This window comes from Microtus pennsylvanicus, chromosome X (assembly GCF_037038515.1).
Source record: "Microtus pennsylvanicus isolate mMicPen1 chromosome X, mMicPen1.hap1, whole genome shotgun sequence".
In the NCBI taxonomy this organism is placed as follows: Eukaryota; Metazoa; Chordata; class Mammalia; order Rodentia; family Cricetidae; genus Microtus; species Microtus pennsylvanicus.
This window is the reverse complement of record NC_134601.1, coordinates 90,895,528-90,912,144: the sequence shown is the minus strand read 5'-3', so window position 1 is coordinate 90,912,144 and position 16,617 is coordinate 90,895,528. Positions and strand designations below refer to the sequence as shown.

At 39.0% G+C, this 16,617-nt stretch overlaps 1 non-coding gene and 1 pseudogene across 1 annotated transcript; one reads left to right on the top strand and one right to left on the bottom strand.

Moving 5' to 3' along the window:
• Nucleotides 1-6,345: 6,345 nt before the first annotated feature.
• LOC142840738 (eukaryotic translation initiation factor 5A-1-like) lies at nt 6,346-7,344 on the top strand (annotated as a pseudogene).
• Nucleotides 6,574-6,734, bottom strand: LOC142841909 (U1 spliceosomal RNA). Its single transcript, XR_012909146.1, has one exon. It is a non-coding gene; the product is annotated as a U1 spliceosomal RNA (small nuclear RNA).
• Nucleotides 7,345-16,617: the final 9,273 nt, after the last annotated feature.

Below are 16,617 nucleotides of genomic sequence, written 5' to 3'. Positions count from 1 at the left end.
TGCTAATAACTATTCTAAAATTTTTGCATGTATATATTTTAACTCATTTAACTCCCACAACCCTATGAAATAGATGACATCATTATCTCTGTTACAGATGAAAGGCACAGGGACAAAGAACCTAAATAAAATACCCAGAATAGTGAAACTATGAAATGTTAGATATTTTATCCCACTCCACCGATAAAATAGTTTATATAACTATGAAATACATCATTGTATTGTTGTAATTGATGTTTATATTACCTCCTACGTTGAAATCACAATCCCTATTTTTTTTTAATTTTTCCATTTAAAAATTTTCACTTCCTCCCCTCCTCCCATTCCCCTCCCGCTCTCCCACTCACCCTCCTTCCTCCTCCTCCAGTCTTAAGAGAGGGCACAGTTCTGCCCTGTGGGAAATTCACGGCCCTCCCCCCTCCATCCAGGCTTAGAACGCTGTGAACCCAAACAGACTAGGGTCTCAAAAAGTCAGTACATGTAGTAGAAAAAAGTCCCAGTGCCATTATCAATGGCTTCTCAGTCAGCCCCATCGTCAGCCACATTCAGAGAGTCCGGTCTGATCACATGCTCGTTCGGTCCCAGTACAGCTGGCTTTGGTGAGCTCCCATTAGATCAGGCACACTGTCTCAGTGGGTGGACCAACCTCTCGTGGTCCAGACTTCCTTGCTCATCTCCCTCCTTCTGCCCTTCAACTGGACCTCTATCCATAAACAAAGGACATTGAGCCTATAGTTCACAAACCTAGAGAAGCCAAATAATAAGGTGAATCAAAAGAAAAGCATATATAGATCCTCCTAGAAATTGGAAGCAAACAAGATCGCTGAGCAAAAGTTGGGAGCAAGGGGGTGGATGTGGGTGTGGGGTTGGGGGAAGGAGAGAGGGGGAGAGAGAAAGGAGAAGGGAAGGATTGGGGAGAGCTTGGGGGAGTGGGAGGGTTGAGATGGAGGAAGGGTGGATATAGGAACAGAAAAGAAGATATCTTCATTAAGGGAACCATTTTAGGGTTGGCAAGAGACTTGGCTCTAGAGGGGATCCCAGGTGTCCACAGGGATGTCCCCAGCTTGTTCCTTGGGCAGCAGAGGAGAGGGTGCCTGAACTGGCCTTGTCCCATAGTCACACTGGTGAATATCTCGAGTATCACCATAGAACCTTTGTCCGGTGATGGATGGAGATAAGAGACAGAGACCCACATCAGAGCACTGGACTGAGCTCACAGTCCCCATTGTATTGGTCTTAGGAGGTAGAGTTTTTGGAACCTGATTATGTCATAATGATGATGTTGACTTGTTGAGATAGTGTTCATATGAAAGAAAATTCAAAGAGCTAGCTATCCCCTTCTCTCACATGCAGGGCTAACAAAACATCAAGACACGTGAGACACAAGTCCTTCACATGCCTTAAACATGCTGATCCATTTAGCTTGCGCCACGTTTCCTCTAAAATTCTTGCTTATAAGTTTATAATATTTTTGTAGAAACATCGGGGTTGGATCTGCAACATGACTGATAACTGAGTAAAATATTTTGCCTCTCAAATGTGAAGAGAAAATAGTTTAAATTGGGAATTTTCTAGCAGCTAAATTAGCGGGTTGAGAGCTGTGGTCCATCTTTCTGTGTTTCAGCTTCTCTCAGCATTCTTTTCCTCAGTTACATCATTACACACCCCCACCAAATGAAAAGCATTATTTGCCTTTAGTGTTTGGTTTTGAATGTAGACCAGAAATGCACGCCATACTTTTTATTGCTAACATGATGCAGATAAACTACAATCAAAAAGTTGTTTAAGAAATAAACCAAACATTGCTGAGAAATTTTAAAAATAATTTCTATTTTCCTCCTTCTTTTCCTTCTCCTTCCTTCTCTCCCTTTTTCTCCTTCCTTCCTCCCCTCTCCCACCTTCTCCTTTATTTTTACAATTATATAACCAAGTAACTAATCAGTGGGTTGTATTTAATCTTACTTTTCTAACTTACTACTCATTTATCAAATTACCTAACTCATTTGTTTTCAGGCCAAACAAATATTTTATACCTTATATCTATAGAGTGTTTTATAGCCTACCCCTCATTGCATTATTCAATAAATGTTTGTCCTTCTTTATTAAAAATTTTATTGTCATCTTGTATTCTGTAAAAATGGCATAGCATAAAATTTATACTTAATAGTGTTTGCTATATTCACAGTGCAGTGCAATCACTGTCGATATCTACTTTTAGGAAAATTTCTTTACCAAGAAGGGAAACCCCATATGAATAGTCATTCACATTGTCCCTTTCCTCAACATCTAGAAAACATTAATCTGATTTTCGCTTCCTTGAATGTATCTCATGAATATTTTATATAAATAGAAACATACACTCTTTGAGCCTTTATTTATGGACTCAAGGTAATCTGCGTTTTAACTTGTATCACCACTTTATTTTCTATGGATTAGAATTCCACCATATAGATATATCAAATTTTGTTTTTTGTTTTTAGTTTGACAGTCAACTGACATTTGAATTATTACCATCTTTTAGTTATTTGAAATAATGCTTCAATGATCATAAATGAATTTCTGTTTGTATATATGTTTTTAATTATTTTCTACATGAACAAAATAATTAAATAGCTGGATTATGAGGTAATTCCACATTTAACATACTGAGGAAAGCTAGAGTGCATTGCATGGGAGAATTCTATTCTGCATTCCTGTTAGACGTGTACATGGGTTTCAATTGGTCCAAGTTCTCAACATCAGCTGTAATTTGCTTTAAAAAGTAATGTGCCTTTAAATTCGAAGTTCACTAAACACTAATTTTAATATGGCTGAGTTTCCTAAATTATTTTTGTTAGCCCTTTGTACAACTATATGGAAGAAATACTAGTTCATATTCTACTCATTTTAAATTACATTTCCAACATTTCTTTTTAAGTTATATAAATTCTTTTATCTCCTGGACAGTTTTTTAAAATTAAATATAAAATGTCCTATGATTATAGGCTGTCTTTTCACTTTTTAGAAAATTTTATTTGCTGATAGAAGTTTCTCAATTTTGAGGAGTCCCTGTCCCCGTGCTGAGGGCAACCATCCAGATGGGTGAGTGGGTGCCATCCCGAGGTAGGGCAGAACGTCTGGGAAAGGAGCACAGGGCCCCTTCACCTCCTGCTTCAGGGGCTTCTTTGTTCCACATGACCCTGCCTCCCCCAAGCCTGCAATATTGTCTGTGATTTCCTTGGCCCAGGTACAGTTCCTACTCCTGCACTGAGGCTATCTACCCAGAGGAGGGAGTGTGCGCCCGCCTGGCTGGAAGGGAGTGCAGGGCACATTTAGCTCCTGCTTGCAGGGGCTTCTTTGTTCCACATGACCCTCCCCTCACCCTCAAGTGTGCCCTTTTGTCTGTGGGGTGCTTGGACCTCCAGGAGTCCCTGTCCCTGTACTAAGGAGAACCATCCAGACCAGTGAGTGGGTGCCATCCCTGGGCAGGGTGGAACGTCTGGGAAAGGAGCACAGGGCCCCTCCAGCTCCTGCTGCAGGGGCTTCTTTGTTCCACAAGACCCTGCCTCCCCCTGCCCTATTGTCTGTGAGGACCTTGGCTCAGGAACAGTTCCTGCTCCTGCACTGAGGAGATCCACCCAGAGTCAGTCACAGCATAGATTGGACCAAGATGCCAAGAGTCTCCTGGCTGCATTTGAAGGAACAGATGGGCAGGTGATAATACAAGAATTCCTCCAACAACCAGAAAGGCAACATGACAACACCAGATTCCAGGGATCACGCAACAAGAAGACTTGAACACCCTATTCCAGAAGAAGTAGACGAAATCGACTTTAATCGTAGCATTATGAAAATAATAGAGGACCTTAAACAGGATGTTAAAATGAATAAATCTCTCAAAGATACCCAAGAAAACCAAGATAAAGCAACCAAACAGGTAATGGAAACAGTTCAAGACTTGAAAAATGAAATGGAGGTAATGAAGAAAACAAAAACCAAGGAATGGCTGGATATGGAAAATCTGGGTAAATGAACAGGAACTACAGAGACAAGTATAACCAACAGAATACAAGAGATAAAAGAAAGAATCTCAGAAACCAAAGATACTATAGAGGAAAAAAAGCTCATTGATTAAAGAAAATAACAAATCCAACAAATTCTTAACACAAAACATCCAGGAAATCTGGGACATTGATATGATTTAATATTAATGGACTCAATTCACCTATAAAAAGGCACAGGTTAAGAGAATGGATACAAAAACAGGATCCAACACTCTGCTCTTTACAAGAAACACACCTCAGTCTCAAAGACAGACACTACCTCAGAGTAAAGGGTTGGGAAAAGGTTTTCCAACCAAATGGACCAAAGAAACAAGCAGGTGTGGCTATACTAATATCTAACAAAATTGATTTCAAACTAAAATCAATCAGAAGAGGTGGAGAAGGACACTTTATTCTCATAACAGGAACAATTCAATAGGATGAAGTCTCAATCCTGAATATCTACGCCCCTAATATAAAAGCACCCACACATGTAAAAGAAACATTACTAGAACTCAAAGCATACATCAAACCCCACACTCTAATAGTAGGAGATTTCACCACTCCTCTCTCACCAATGGACAGGTCAATCAGACAGAAACCTAATAGAGAAATAAGAGAATTAATGGAGGTAATGAAGCAAATGGACTTAACAGACATCTATAGAACATTCCACCTAAACAGAAAAGAATATACCTTCTTCTCAGCATATCATGGAACCTTCTCAAAAATTGAACACATACTTGGTAACAAAGCAAAAATCCATAGATACAAAGAAATTGTAGTAACTACCTGTGTACTATTGGATCACCATGGAATAAAGCTAGAATTCAGCAACAGTTCTACCCCCAGAAAGCCTACAAACTCATGGAAACTGAACAGTCAACTACTTAACCGCCACTGGGTCAAGGAAGAAATAAAGAAAGAAATTAAAGTCTTCCTTGAATTTAATGAAAATAAAGAGACAAAATACTCAAACCATGAAAGCAGTGCTAAGAGGAAAGTTCATAGCACTAAGTGCCCATATAAAGAAAACAGAGAAAGCACGCATTAGAGACTTAACAGCACATCTGAAAACTCTAGAAAAAAAGCAGACTAACCCAGGAGGAGTAGAAGACTTGAAATAATCAAACTGAGGGCTGAAATCATCAAAATAGAAACACAGAAAACAATCCAAAGAATCAATGAAACAAAAAGCTGGTTCCTGGAGAAAATCAACAAAATTGACTAACCCCTATCCAAACTAATCAAATGGCAGAGAGAGAGAACACACAAATTAATAAGATCAGAAATGAAAATGAGGACATAACCACAGACACAGAGGAAAGTCAGAGAATCATTAGATCTTACTACAAAAGCCTGTATGCCACAAAATTGGAAAATGTAAAAGAAATGGACCACATACCAAAATTAATTCAAGAGCACAAGGAATTCGAAGCTGTCATCAAAAACCTTCCTACCAAAAAAAAAAGCCCTGGACCAGATGGTTTCAATGCAGAATTCTACCAGAACTTCCAAGAAGAGCTAATAACTATACTCCTTAATGGATTTCACAATATAGAAACAGAAGAGCCATTGCCAAACTCCTTTTATGAAGCCACAGTTATACTCATACCAAAACAACACAAAGACTCAACCAAGAAAGAGAATTACAGGCCTATGTCACTCAGGAACATCGAAGCAAAAATTCTCAATAAAATCCTGGCAAACCGAATCCAAAAACACATCCAAAAAATTATACATTATGATCAAGTAGGATTCATCCCAGAGATGGAGGGCTGGTTCAAGATACAAAAATCTATCAATGTAATCCATCATATAAATAAAAAGAAAAAAACATATGATCATTTCATTAGATGCTGAAAAAGCATTTGACAAAATTCAACACCACTTTATGATAAAGGTCTTGGAGAAATTAAGAATACAAGGTTCATACCTAAATATAATAAAAGCAATATACAGCAAGCTAACATCAAATTAAGTGGAGAGAAACACAAAGCTATTCCACTAAAATCAGGAACAAGACAAGGCTGTCCACTCTCTCTATACCTCTTCAATATAGTGCTTGAAGTTCTAGCAATATCAATAAGACAACATAAGGAGATCAAGGGGATTTGAATTGGAAAGGAGGAAGTCAAACTTTCACTATTTGCAGATGATATGATAGTGTACATAAGCCACCCCAAAAACTCTACCGAAGAACTCCTACAAAGTGGGGAGTTGGCACCTGCGTACTAAGACCCGTGTGCAGCAGTGGCGGCAGCGGCGGGTTCGGAGGCAGCGGTTGGGCTCAGCGAGCAGACGGGGTTGAGTCAGTAGTTGGAATCGAAGCCTCTTAAAATGGCAGATGACTTGGACTTCCAGACAGGTGATGCAGGGGCCTCAGCCACCTTCCCCATGCAGGGCTCAGCATTATGTAAGAATGGTTTTGTGGTGCTCAAAGGCCAGCCATGTAAGATCGTCGAGATGTCTACTTCAAAGACTGGCAAGCGTGGCCATGCCAAGGTCCACCTGGTTGGTATTGACATTTTTTTTTGTCTTTTTTTTTAAATTGGAGAGCGCGAACGCAGTCCCCCACTACCACAAATTATGCAGTCGAGTTTCCCGCATTTGGGGAAATTGCAGGGGTCAGCACATCCGGAGTGCAATGGATAAGCCTCGCCCTGGGAAAACCACCTTCGTGATCATGGTATCTCCCCTGCCAGGTAATATGAAGATATCTGCCCATCAACTCACAATATGGATGTCCCCAACATCAAAAAGAATGATTTCCAGCTGATTGGCATCCAGGATGGATACCTATCCCTGCTCCAGGACAGTGGGGAGGTACGAGAGGACCTTTGTCTGCCTGAGGGAGACTTTGGCAAGGAGATTGACCAGAAGTATGACTGTGGAGAAGAGATCCTGATCATGGTGCTGTCTGCCATGACAGAGGAGGCAGCTGTTGCAATCAAGGCCATGGCAAAATAATTGGCTCCCAGGGTGGAGATGGTGGCATCAGTGATCCTTGAACCTACAGAGGCCCTTCCCCCAGTTGGGTTCTGCTCTGGCTGGGGCCTTGGCTGGACTCCTATACAATTTATTTGAAGTTTTATTTTGGTTTTCCTCACCCCTTCAAACTGTCGGGGAGACCCTGCCATTCACCTAGCTCTCTTGGCCAGGAATGAGGGAGCCGCCATGGCCTTGGTGAAGCTACCTGCCTCTGCCCTCGCAGCCCTTGTGGGGGAAAGGGGGAAAGGTATTGCTGTGGTTTAGGTCCCCCCACCTCCCTTATTTTCTTTTTAATTCAATTTAAAATCAGAAAGCTGTGGATTCTGGCAAACGGTCTGTGTCCTTTATCCCAGTCTGCTCTCCTGCTCTCCATAGTCCTTCACCCCCAAGCACCATTTGTACAGACTGGGGACCAGCCCCCTTCTCTGCCTGTATCTCTTTCCCAAGCCCCTTTAGGGGTAAAGAGAGGAGTGGGGGGCAGACATGATCCCTCCTTAGGCATCTGGGAGGGTCTTGCCCCCATGGGCTTCACCCTTTCCTGCGGTTCTCCCTGACACATTTGTTAAAAATCAAACCTGTATAAAACTACAAATTTAATATGAAGCCCCCCCCCAAATGTTGTATTAGGAGCGGCAAGGCTGCATCCCCAGCACCCGGCCGCCCACATGGCTAGCTTATGCCCTGAAATAATAACATGGATACTGTATTCTTTTAAACACTGCCTGGCCCATTAGTTCCAGCCTCTTATTGGCTATCTCTTACATATTGACCTAACCCATTTCTAATAATCTGTGTAGCCCCACGAGGTGTCTTACCAGGGAAGATCTTAACCTGCGTCTGTGTCCAGTAGGAGAATCATGGCGACTCCTCAATCTGCTTCTTTCTCCCAGCATTCTGTTCAGTCTACTCCAGCTACCTAATTTTCTGTCCTCTTAAAGGGCCAAGGCAGTCTCTTTATTTAACCAATGAAATTAACACAAAACAGAAGACTCTCCCCCATCACCCAAAGAACTCCTACAGCTGATAAACACCTTTAGTAATGTGGCAGGATACAAGATCAACTCCAAAAAATCAGTTGCCCTCCTATACACAAAGGATAAAGAATCAGAGAGGGAAATCAGAGAAGCATCACCTTTCATGATAGTCACAAATAGCATAAAGTATCTTGGGGTAACTCTAACCAAGGAAGTGAAAGATCTATTTGACAAGAACATTAAGTCTTTGAAGAAAGAAATTGAAGAGGATACCAGAAAATGGAAGGATCTCCCTTGCTCTTGGATTGGGAGGATCAACATAGTAAAAATGGCAATTCTACCAAAAGCAATCTATAGATTCAATGCAATCCCCATCAAAATCCCAACAAAGTTCTTTACAGACCTTGAGAGGACAATAATCAACTTTATATGGAAAAACAAAAAAACCCAGGAAAGCCAAAACAATTCTATACAATAAAGGATCTTCTGGAGGCATTACCATCCCTGACTTCAAGCTCTATTACAGAGCTACAGTAATGAAAACAGTTTGGTATTGGCATAAAAACAGAGGTGTTGACCAATGGAATCAAATCGAAGACCCGGATTTTAACCCACAAACTTATGAACACCTGATTTTTGACAAAGGAGCTAAAATTATACAAAGGAAGAAAGAAATAATCTTTAACAAATGGTGCTGGCATAACTGGATGTCAACATGTAGAAGAATGAAAATAGATTCATATCTATTACCATACATAAAACTCAAGTCCAAATGGATTAAAGACCTCAATATAAATCTGACCACACTGAACCTGATAGAAGAGAAAGTGGGAAGTAGACTGCAGCACATGGGCACAGGAAACCACTTCCTATATATAACCCCAGTAGTACAGACAATAAGAGCAGAAATGAATAAATGGGACCTCCTGAAACTGAGAAGCTTCTGTAATGCAAAAGGCACTGTCATTAAGTCAAAAAGGCATCCTACTGATTGGGAGAAGTTCTTCACCAACCCCGCAAACAGAAAAAGGTCTGATCTTCAAAATATATAAAGAACTCAAGAAACTAGACATTAAAACTCTAATTAACCCAATTAAAAATGGTGTACTGAACTGAACAGAGAATTCTCAATTGAAGTTCAAATGGCCAAAAGACACTTAAGGTCATGCTCAACCTCCTTAGCGATTGGGGAAATGCAAATCAAGACAACTTTGAGATATCATCTTACACCTGTCAGAATGGCTAAAATCAAAAACACCAATGACAGCCTATGCTGGAGAGGTTGTGGAGTAAGGGGAACACTCATCCATTGTTGGTAGGAATGCAAACTTGTGCAACCACTTTGGAGATCAGTGTGAAGGTTTCTCAGTAAACTGGAAGTCAACCTACCTCAGGATCCCACAATTCCACTTTTCGTTATATAACCAAGAGATGCCCATTCATAATTCAAAAAACGTTTGTTCTACTATGTTCATAGCATCACTATTTGTAATAGCCAGAACCTGGAAACAACCTAGGTGCCCCTCAACTGAATAATGGATAAAGAAAATGTGGCAATATACACTTTAGAGTTCTACTCAGCAGTAAAAAACAATGACATCTTGAATTTTGCATGCAAATGGATGTAAATAGAAAACACTTTACCGAGATAACCCAGACCCAAAAAGAGGAATATGGTATGTACTCACTCATAAGTGGATTCTAGCCATAAACAAAGGACATTGAGCCTATAATTCGGGATCCTAGAGAAGCTAAATAAGAAGGTGACCCTAAAGAAAAACATATATTCATCATCCTGGACATTGGAAGTAGACAATAACGCTGGGAAAAAGTTGGGAACAGGATGGTGTGTTGAGGGGAAGGGGAGATGGAGAGAGAGAAGAGAGAAGGGGAAGATGGGGAGAGAGTGGGGGAATGGGATGGTTGAGATGGAGGAAGGGTGGATATGATAGCAGGGAAGAAGATATCTTAACTAAGGGTGCCATTTTAGGGTTGGCAAGAGACTTGGCTCTAGAAGGGTTCCCAGGTGTTCAAGGGGATGTCCCCAGCTAGGTCTGTGGGCAGCACAGGAGAGGGTGCCTGAACTGGCCTTGTCCCATAGCCACACTGATGGATATCTTACATATCACCATAAAACCTTCATCTGACAATGGATGGAGATAGAGACAGAGACCCACATTGGAGCACTGGACTGAGCTCCCAAGGTCCAGATGAAGAGCAGAAGGAGGGAGAAGATGAGCAAGGAAGTTAGGACCGCGAGGGGTGCGTCCACCCACAGAGACAGTGTGACTGATCTAATGGGAGCTCACCAAGGCCAGCTGGACTGGGACTGAACAAGCATGTGGTCAAACTGGACTCTCTGAATGTGACTGACAATGAGGGCGGACTGAGAAGCCAATGATAATGACACCAGATTTTTTTCTACTGCATGCACTGTCTTATTGGGAGCCTAGTCTGTTTGGATGCTCATCTTCCTAGACCTGGATGGAGCGGGGGGGGGGGGGGGGGGGGGGCTTGGACTCTTAGGACTGGAGAATGAGGGGGAGTGGGAATGGGGGGAGTGAGAGGGTAATGGGGAGGATGGGAAGGGGTGGAAATTTTTAATAAATAAATAAATAGTTTCTCTATTTTATGATATTAAAAGTATCTCCTACCTGTTCATTGTTTGAAATTTTAATTTCATATCAAAGAAACTATTGTCAAAATCAAGGATTACAAAGAATTACATACTCTTTATTAGAATTTTTCTGTGTTGAGATATTTGACTTACTTTCATTTAATTGCTCTGTGTGGATTAAGGTAAGGTTCTAAATTCTTCTTTTTAATCCGTGGGTATTAAATTGTTCTAGCATATTTCATTGAATCATAAGCATGGAAGTAAAGCTTTATTTTATTCTGCATTTGAAAGAAATCTGTTTATGTACTTATCCTTGCATTTCTCTTGATAACTGTGGGTTTCTGATAAACTGAAGTAAGCACATATGAGTTCTACTCACAGCAACGCTTGAGGAAATTAGAGAAACCTTAAAATTTTATCTAAGTTTTTGGGATCCATGCTTTTTTATTTGAAAAATTAAAGAGTACTTCAAAGTTTTAAAATACAGATTACATTAATTCATAGATTGTTTTAGATGGCATTGCTATTTTAACATTAAGTATTTAAAACATAAAATAGGATTTAGTTGACTTAGGTATGTCTTACATCTTTATTATTATTCCTCCATATACCTGAAATTATCTTCTTAATTTTATTTTTAATTTATTAGTTGCTAGTGTATAGAAATGTTAATGATTTTTGCATATTTAACTTATACCATTAAGTGTATTAGTGTTTTGTTTGCTCTAATATTGTTTTGTATGGATTATTGTTACAATGTATGTATTTGAGTTTTGAAAATATGAGGCTATGGCATATAAGTTTATATTTTTTCTCTTACATTGAAGCAGACTAACATATGTATCATTTCACAAGCTACTTTTGTAACAAAAGTAGCCAATTTTTGATTATTTAAATAACCCTTAGTACCACTTGAACATGATGCCAAGAGCACTGGCAATGGAAAAAAAACATGATGGTCATGAAAAATAAAAGCTTTTATTTATCAAAAGTTTATGTCAGCTAAAAATATAGCTCTGGGAAAAGGAGAAAATGTTTTTAAAAGATAGCCATAAAAGAGTAATGTTCAGATTATACAAATAAATCCTACAATATAGAAATGAAAAGAGCATTATTTTAAAATGAACAAACAAACTATGTAGAAATTTCTCTTCAGCAGACACATACATAGTCAATAGTCATAGAAAATGATGGCCAACATCATTAGTGATTAGAAAAATGAGAAAAAATACAATTGGATACTTTTTCAGATTTATTAGGACAGCAATTAGCAATAACAACAAAAAATACAAACTAAGGCATATTTTCAGATTTTTAATCAAGATGTAACAAGTGTTGGCAAGGATGTGAAATAAATAAATGCCTGAAATATTTCTCAGGGAATATAAAAAATGGTGCAGCTTTGTCCAAAATAGTTTATCAATTCATCAAACATCTCAGTACACAATTATCACAATTTAGCAATCCTGTTCACAGTAGGTACATAAAAATTAATATTAAGGATTTATGACCTAATGTTAGTACAGATAACAGTATTATTCACTTGTACAAAGGAAGGATAAGTTAAATATAAGCCAGAAGATATAGATGTATGGGATATATATATATATATATATCATATAGCATGTTGGTCAGCCTTAAAAAAAATGAAACTCTGATACAGCTCCAGACTACAGCATAAATAATCTTTTAAGAGAGCTAAGTAAAATTAACTTGACAAAGATAGACAGATACAGTTTATTACCAGTTAGATGACATGCTGAGGATAGGGAAACTTCTGGCGACAGAATGTAGACTAGACTTTACTAGAGTCTGTGATGAAATCTCTGTTTGGGATGACAAAAGTTCTGGTTTGACATTATAATTGCTATAATTCCAGAAAATTGCACAATTAAAAAAGTTAAGATGCTAATTACATAAGGGGAAACTAATGTAGGAGTAAAAAAACAATTGCTTTGCGATCTTCAGATCTTCAGCATTATTTTTATTGAAAGGCAGGTGGCGCAAGAGACCAATGAAAAAGTACAAGAGCCCCAAGCTAGGCGTTAGGGATTTTTTTTTATTATTATTATTTAGCAAATTTAGATTGTTTTACAAAGGATAAATGCCTAGTTTTAAACAATATATTGTCCAAAATTTCCAGTGATGTTTTTATTACCCTTAATTTCATGTATGTGTTTATACATCATCATTTATTCCTTTGATAAATATTTTTAATGGATACTATACAATGGGTATTGTTTTAGACACTGGGAACATGCCACAAATAAAAATCCCTGTCCTTATGAGGAGGACTTCATTATGCTCTCCTACATCATTTTCTCTCTTTCAGCTAATGACTTTGGAGATTCGCTTTGCACATCTCTCTCTGACTCTTTTTTGAATGCTGGCATTTGGAAGTGTCTCCGGGCTCAGGTACTATTTTTCACAACCTGGGGATGTACCCATAACGAAACATCGAACTATTTACATACAAATAACACACTATTTGATTTAAATCAGCTCATAGACACATGGGGGCACCAGGCAAGTACTTAGAAACCTGTAATCAGAAGCACTTGTCATGAGACCTATACAATATAGTAAGAGCTCAGTAAGCAGCAATATTTTTTTTTTGATTTTTTGAGATAGGGTTTCTCCGCAGCTTTTGGTTCCTGTCCTGGAACTAGCTCTTGTAGACCAAGCTGGCCTTGAACTCACAGAGATCCATCTGCCTCTGCCTCCCGAGTGCTGGGATTAAAGGTGTGCGCCACCACCGCCAGGCTTAAGCAGCAATATTTGTAAGTTTAGGAATCATATGGATCCTGAATCTGAATATGAAAGTTTAAGTATTCCTTTGTGTCATTCCACTCTTCTATACCAGAATAGTATAGTCTTTCTGTTCAGGCTAACGATTCATTATGCCCTTAGCTCTGAGTTCTGTCTCCACTTTTTTCAAAGTTCCTACTCCATCAGTGATTACATATGTTTTCAGAGCAAAATCCCCCTTCCTTATTAACCTCTCCATCTCTACTTTCTTCTCATCTGTAAGTAGATCTAAGTTTTTTCTTAAAAAGTCCTGCTACCTAACACTCACTTCCATGTAGATTTTTTCTCATTTAATATAATTTCTTGTAATTAATACTTGAATTTGCTTTTAGACATAAAGCAAAGAAAAACCAACCTACAGAATACAACCCCAGAGAACCTAGACAACAAAGAGGATTCTAAGAGAGATCTACATAGGAAGGAGGAAAAGATAAGAACTCCGGAGGGGCATGGAGGTGACAGGAGAGGATGGAGTGGGAGAGGGGAGGGAGGGAAGGGAGTGAACAAAAATGTACAGCTCAATGAAAAAATAAAAAAAGAAATATTCTTTAAAAATACTTAAATTTGCTATGGAATAAATATTCATATTCTCAAGAAATATGTATATTGAGATAAAATTCTCTATGCAATGTTACTGAGAGGTACAAGACTTGATAGATGACTGAAGTATGAAAATGTGACTTCATGAATGGATAATTCACGAATATTGTTGGCATAGAATGGTACTCACATTGTCATATTTCTACTAATCCCATAATTTGATTTCAAAGTCTACATGAAAGATGGGATTTGTCTACCCTCAGGAATTTTTACATCGTTCAAGACTATTTTAAATCCAGTAGCCCCGATTTCTTTCTGCTTCTTTTATTTAAATTCTAATGTTTGTTTAGGCCTAGACTTCAAGTTGAACTTGAAACACTCTAACTTTGGATTCTTCAGCTTGAGTATCTTAATTCTTGTTGTAAATAATATGTCCTGCCAGTTCTTTCATGTGTTCCTAGTCACCTGTTCCACACCTATTATTTATTTGGCTCAGACTATTTTGTCAATACCTACATTTTGCCCACAACCTACAAAACTTCCCTATCCAAGTTATACTACCTGTCAGTGTAGTGAGGACCAGCTGGCTGCGTCCTGCCACCCGGCTAGCTTTACCCGAAATAATTACACAGAAACTGTATTCTTTTAAACACTGCCTGGCCCATTAGTTATAACCTCTTATTGGCTAGCTCTTACATACTGATCTAACCAATCTCTAATAATGTGTGTAACACTACGAGGTGGCTTACCAGGGAAGATCTTAACCTGTATCTGTGTCAAGTGGGAGAATCATGGCGACTGCCTGACTCGGCTTCTTTCTCCCAGCATTCTGTTCTGTCTACTCTGCCTACCTAATTTTCTGACCTATTAAAGGGCCAAGGCAGTCTCTTTATTTAACCAATGAAATTAACACAAAACAGAAGTCTCTCCCCCATCATGTCAGGTAAATGAACATTTCTTTTCCTTTGCATTCTTCCTGCTTACCAACAAATACAAACTGCGTCCCTCACCAGTTGAACAAAATTTGAAGATTAAGATAGGCAAATTCTAGGATAAAACATAGAATTGAGAGTTCGTGATATGTTTCAGATGAATATTTTAGATGAGACACAAACATGAGTCATGCAAGAGAAATGATAAATGGTTTTATTGAAATTGAAAACGTGTGATCTGTGTGAAATATATTTTCTAAAATATTAATGAGACAGGAGTGTAAACATAGTCTGTAACATACTTGTGATGCAAGCAGAAAAACTTGAATTTGTTCCCCAGAACGCATAATAAAAGCAAAGTGCAGTGGCATGAACTTGAAACTCAGAACTGGGTAATCAGGATTCCTGGGTCTTGCTGACCATCCAGCCTAGCCTAATTTGTAAGATCCAGGCTATTGAGAGACCTTCTATCAAAGAACAAGGTAAATATCCCCCAATGAAAACATCCAAGGTTTATTCCATTTCCCCTCATTTAACAGAAGCAAAACACGAAGAGGGAAAGCAGTAAAATATAAGCAAAATACAACATTCATTTTAAAAAATACTCTGTATCTTTAGTCATTAGGGAAATGTAAGTTAAAAGTGTTTTGAGAGTCCATCTAATTCCAAACAAATGGCAAAAAGTGTTAGCTAAGATGTGGAAAAAGAGGAGCCCTCTTTTACTGCTATTAGAAGTTTAGCCTGACACGGTTACTATGGAAACACTAATATACACTGCATTTCACATTTTGCTCGGCGTTTTCAGATTTTTTTTTGTTTAAATTCTGTGTATCTCTAGAAACCAGCAAGTAAAAAAGGAACCATGGGATGGTAGGAGTTGGAGTTGGGGAGAGGTCTTGAGGAGCGCAGTAAAATACAAAAGAATATCAAAGCAGAGAGGGCTGATACTAATAACGGGAAGGTTAAAAAGGAGATAAGGGTGTGGTTATGGGAGAAAAGTAGGGGTTGGGGAGAGAGTCAAGAGAAACAAACACCAAGCCAGCCACAGACCCTTCATCTACAATGGTGATATACATTAGGGCAATGGTAGTGTGAAGCTCGTGGGAGCAAACAATCAATAATTGATTTGACTTAAGGCCCACTCTATGAGGCAAAACCCATATCTGACAGTGCTTGCGTGATCAAGAAACTGAAATTAGACAGCTTAGGGACCTATGAGGAAATCAAATAATACTTGTCTTAAAACTATAGTGACAAAATGACTCCTGAATTCTTGCTATACTCATAGATAGTGCATTGTTTAGCCATCATCAGGGAAGTTTCTGCAGCTGATGGGAACTAATACACAGACCTGCATTCAGACATTACTCAGGGAGTGAGGGACCTTGGAACACTCATCCCTAAATATGATGTCTCCATCCAATCCCTCTCCTCAGAGCTCAGGGCACCACTCAGAAAAGGAGGCAGAAAGAGTGTTAGGAGCCAGAAAAGATGGAGTCCACAAAGGAAACAGGGCCTTCTAATTCAACATGAGCAAAGCACCTAAGAACTGACAAAGACAGAAGTAGAATTCACAGGGCCTGCTCAGGTTTGCACCAGGTCCATTGAACTTCCATTATGGCTTCTAGTTTAGTGTTTTTATGGGATTTCTGAGTGTGTGAACTGGTATCTGATTTTTGTGCCTTTTCTTGGGCTCTTTCCACTCTCTTTTTCTTGTCCAACTTCAATGCCTT